This window comes from Schistocerca americana, chromosome 3 (genome assembly GCF_021461395.2).
Source record: "Schistocerca americana isolate TAMUIC-IGC-003095 chromosome 3, iqSchAmer2.1, whole genome shotgun sequence".
Lineage (NCBI taxonomy): Eukaryota > Metazoa > Arthropoda > Insecta > Orthoptera > Acrididae > Schistocerca > Schistocerca americana.
In genome coordinates this window covers 412814187-412819683 of record NC_060121.1, presented here as the reverse complement: position 1 = coordinate 412819683, position 5497 = coordinate 412814187, and positions in this window count along the sequence as shown.

Genomic DNA, 5497 nt, shown 5'->3' with positions numbered 1-5497 from the left:
TGTCCGGCACATAGCTCGCGTACGGTTGATGTGGTATTGAATAGCACATTTCATGACAGGTGGATTGGTCGTCGAAGCACCATACCATGATCTGCACGTTCACCGGATCTGTCGGCCCCGGATTTCTTTCTGTGGGAAAAGTTGAGGGATATTTGCTATCGTGATCCACCGACAACGCCTGACAACATGCGTCAGCGCATTGTCATTGCATGTGCGAACATTACGGAAGGCGAACTACTCGCTGTGGTGTCACCGCCAGACGCCACACTTGCTAGGTGGTAGCCTTTAAATCGGCCGCGGTCCGTTAGTATACGTCGGACCCGCGTGTCGCCACTGTCAGTGATTGCAGACCGAGCGCCGCCACACGGCAGGTCTAGAGAGACTTCCTAGTACTCGCCCCAGTTGTACAGCCGACTTTGCTAGCGATGGTTCACTGACAAATTACGCTCTCATTTGCCGAGACGATAGTTAGCATAGCCTTCAGCTGCGTCATTTGCTACGACCTAGCAAGGCGCCATTATCATTTGCTATTTATTTTGTGATGCATGTACCGTCAGACCGATGTTCGCCAATTATGGATTAAAGTTAAGTATTCCAGAAGCTACGTACCTTTTTTGCTGGTCTCTATTCCTTTAACTGTTCCAGACCTCACGGCAGCCTGAGTGAGCTTAAACGCGTGCCTTTCGGCTTCCTTTCATAGTGGCTTGGCTGTCTTGCCAAGCCACAACACTCGCTGTTGAGAGGATTGTCGTTACACGTATTGCCAAATGCATTGAGATTGAAGGACATCATTTTGATCATTTATTGCATTAATGTGGTATTTACAGGTAATCACGCTGTAACAGCATGCGTTCTCAAAAATGGTTCAAATGGCTCTGAGCACTATGCGACTTAACTGCTGAGGTCATCAGTCGCCTAGAACTTAGAACTAATTAAACCAACCAACCTAAGCACATCGCACACTTCCATGCCCGAGGCAGGATTCGAACCTGCGACCGTAGCGGTCGCTCGGTTCCAGACTGTAGCGCCCAGAACCGCACGGCCGCTCCGGCCGGCCATGTGTTCTCAGAAATGATAAGTTCACAAAGGTACATGTATCACATTGGAACAACCGAAATAAAATGTTCAGACGAACCTACGTTCTGTATTTTAATTTAAAAATCCTACCTGTTACCAACAGATCTTCTAAAATTGTGAGCCATATGTTTGTGGCTATTACAGCGCCATCTATCACAAAGCGAAAAAAGTGGTCCAACTAAAACATTCATATTTCTTTACGTACTACACGAATATGTAATGAAAAATGGGTGTTCCTATTTTAAAAAACGCAGTTGATATCCGTTTGACCTATGGCAGCGCCATCTAGTGGGCCAACCATTGCGCCATCTGGTTTCCCCCTTCAAGCTAGACGAGTTTCGTTCTTTGTAGTTTTTTCGTTTGATGCTTATTTCGTGAGATATTTGGCCCGATCACGATCAATGGACCACCCTTTATAGACGAGCGTGGCGAAACTCTATTAAAAATAACATTATATTCGGAAACCAAAATGCATTTTTCCACTAGAATTGAAAGGCAACCCCGAAACGTGAGCAGCAGGAAAGCCCGTAGTAAAATTCCGACGAAACAGCTGAATAACGAGATAAAGTCGATTAAATAGCAGTACCTACACAGTTAAAGAGAGGACTTATGATTGTAGCTTGATGACTACTTACAAATAATGAGCCACCGAGACACTTTGTGAGACATTAAAATCTGACACCCAATATTTTGGGAAGAATTCCGCGTATCACACAAATATTGAAACACAAACCACACTCACCTCATTACCAGTTAAAATACAGGGCAAGTCCTGTGCGAGACCCAGGTTAACCCTCAGATAGTGGTATAAAACGCAATTAAAATATGTCGTATCGGTGGCTGCTTCCCACATCTGTGACACACTGGGGGCTCCTCGCGATGTGAGAGATGGGCAATGTCACACTCTAAGCTGTATAAGGGTTATATATTCAGCTCGTCGCCGTCGGAAGGACGTTAGCCACGCTCGCCCTGAAGATTTTACGGAATGTAGTTTATTATTTACTCACTTCCAGCCACTGAGCCTCCAACCAACACGTCATCTTCTTGGTCAAGAGGTGACAGCCTGCAAAGGGACTGAAGAGCAAGCAGGAGCGGGAAGGGAGCTAGCCTGCTTGGCAGCCTCCATCCGCGAGTTCGTTTCCGCGAATCCCTACGTGTCCTGGAACCCGGCACATAAGTATTTCCTTGTGCTGCATTTGCAAGAGAAGAAGAGCGTCCTGCACTTCTTGCTCCATTCGATCTGCTGGTTACATCTGACCAATAGCAAGAACGGAAATTTAAGAATCTGAGCAGATGATGATTTTCTTGTCATGACGCCATCTCATTTGCTCCAGTACTCTCAAGGGAGCGAACAACGCGTAAAAAACTGAAAACTGCTCTGAGAGCCCTATCATGAGGACAGTGTCGGGGAAAACGACAGAAAAACTGATGAATACTTCCTACTTGGCGATGTAAAATCTCGTTGAATTTGACTTTAGAAAATAGTCTGTGATACAATTCTTCCAGTAAGCAGTCGATTCTCAGAGTAATCTGGGCCTCTCTGGTAGCCAGGGGGATGCCCTACTCCACTCGTGGCTTTGGATCTTAATTGGCCACCTGTAGTAAGTCTAGGCTCTCCCTCGAACGGATCCGAAACGGCGCCGTTGCCGTTAAATTGTATGGGGGAGAAATAGATTATATGAAACAAGGGAATTAAGTATAGTTGTCGAATAGGTATACCTCAACGTTATCTTTAAATCATGATACGGACGCAGCTCGGCAACCTGATTATGTTCTAACGAGGAAACAGGTCATGATGCAATAAATGTGATCAATGAAGCTGTGATGGTTCTCACTAATCATTAATATCAATATCAACCAGCTGTGGAGCTCATCATGATCAAGAATAGAACAGAGAATCAGTTATCATAAGGCCGTTACAGTACCACTTAATACAGCTTTAAGTAGGAATGTAAAGAAAGGTAGCAAGACATTTCAGCTTGGCAAGCGTGGCATGAAGCAGATTTCAGATTACCTGAACAGTCAACATGAAACATTCACCTCGATTCACCTCGGAAACTCGAATGTTGGGTATAAATAGGCAAAGCTTAAGGGTATAAAAAAATATGCCTTCGACGAATGCCAGCAAATCCCCTATTCTTTAAAGAATAAAACTCCGATATATAAAACAACTTCAAATAACTGATTAAAAAAGGGTTGTTGTTGTTGTTGTTGTTGTTGTTGTCTTCAGTCCAGAGACTGGAGGGTAATTTGTCAAATATTTGACTTGAAGCATGTAAGCGAGAAAAAACTTAGGAAAGGTGTGGAATTATGCTTAAAGTTTGTTGAAGTCACGAAGTACTCTCATTACGAAACAATGGATAAATATAGTCTGAGTAGTTTGCATTCCATTTGAAGCAAAAGCTATTTTCGCACGCTTCTCAATGTTTATGACGTCATATCTCCTGAATCGTACAATGATATAATTTTGCAGGTACTCTCTGTGGTATATGTGGATACCGTCTGCAAACACTGTTGCGAATTGAGTCATTAGTAAAGAAGTGATAAACATGAAGTTTAACTGCATGGACAGCGAAAACGCATTAAGCGATAAACTGTTTTTCCTTCTTCTTTTTGTGGAAGGTGTCACAGAGAAAAAGTTTTGTCAAGGTTTGAAATTATTTTTAAATTGCGTTGGAAGTCTAAAGTGCTCTCATTATCAAACACTGGGTAAATATAGTCCACATATTTGTGCGCTGTCAGTTACGCTCTCAAGACACACTGTGCCTAACCTGTTAATGAGTACATTATGACAGCATTTTACATTTTTAAATTCGCTCAATAATTATACGAAATATTGAAAATCAAATTTCTGATGTCTTGGAAGCCGTTAGACAGGCAATCTGCAACTGGCACTGGGTTCCCGGCTAGCAGTGTAATAACATGGAAGTGTCATAGCCTAATATACACGAGTCGAAGTCATTAATATGAGAACGCTGTGCAGCTGTCAAACGGCCGGACTCGCAGACTGGACGTCTCACTGCATGATTAAAAAACAAAGTTGTTTTAGTCTCTTAATAAAGGCTAATTTGCTCTTAACATATGCACAAATGAACGAATCACCGACATCTCCCCAGTTAAATTTCCTCAGATGTTATTATAACAAGTGTAGAAAATTATGAAACACGAAAATAGAGCATTGTGCACAGTGCAGAAAAAAGTATCAACTGTAACAGGACGTGTCATTTTCTCATACTTAAACGTAACGATACGATTAACACATGGGCACAAGAATGAATCAGTGATACTATTCCCATTTAGATGGGCGAGAATGGAATTTTAACAAATGACGTATATTGCGATCGATGAGAATTAAACATTGTGCTGCTGCGAAGTATCAAGTATGATATGCACATACATAACAAAATAAAAACAATTTCTCCACGGGAAAAAATGTAAAAGATAATGAGAAGTTGTTGTATTGAGTGTAAAGTTACAAAATGCTTTGTAACATTGTTATACAATTGCTAAATTCGAAGGAATTCAATCATCATTTTTATCAGGGTAAACAGTACGACGTAGTGAGATGTCTGGTTTGACAAAGAACACCTTTCTGATGAGCTATTTCGGTAGATTCATTCCCGGTGTTTGTATATCCGGAATCAGTTACTCAAAGGGAAATAAAAAAATTACGGAAAGTCAATTTGAACATCGCTTCCATTTACGTAACGTTTTTAAACGTTTTGTGATTGGATAAGGTTTTCTGTGGCGGTGTTTGAAATTGATATATACTTCGCTTTATGCTATTTTATCGCCACAGTTTCTTAATTAGAAAAACCAACAGGTAAAAATTAGAATAAGATACAGCTGTGAGAACGAAGTATGAGATCTTCAATATAGGTTTTATTTGACTTATTTTCAGTTGAAAAGTGTACGAAAGTAATAATTGTAAAACTCCCAATCCTTACACTAGCTTGAAGTTTTGGAATTCCTTCCACTGATATCCTGTAGATAAGAATGAATCGTTTATTACTCTGTTGTTCGACTTGTAACTTCTTTCAGTCTTACGTACATTTTCATACAAGATGGTAAGCCTCTTAATCACATTTTCTGGAAGCCAAACTTCTTTTCTCTTATGAAGATCTTGCTCTCTCTTCCGTATTCTTTCATTAAGACGCAGTTGGCGTCTTTAAATAGTGCAGTAGATTGGGTAAAACTCTTGGAATCGCACCTTCACGTAATTTTGGTAGAGTTCTTGGCTACTTCTACCCATTTACTTGCAAATCTAAAAAAGTATTGTTATTCATGCGCTCTTCTTAAAAATGTTTCGCTTAGACCATGGATCTCATGAAAATTATCAAAATTTTGTTCAGAATTGTTCCATGACTGTCCATATCTATTGAGAACCAGAACACCATTGTGACGGATGGGACGAAGCCGA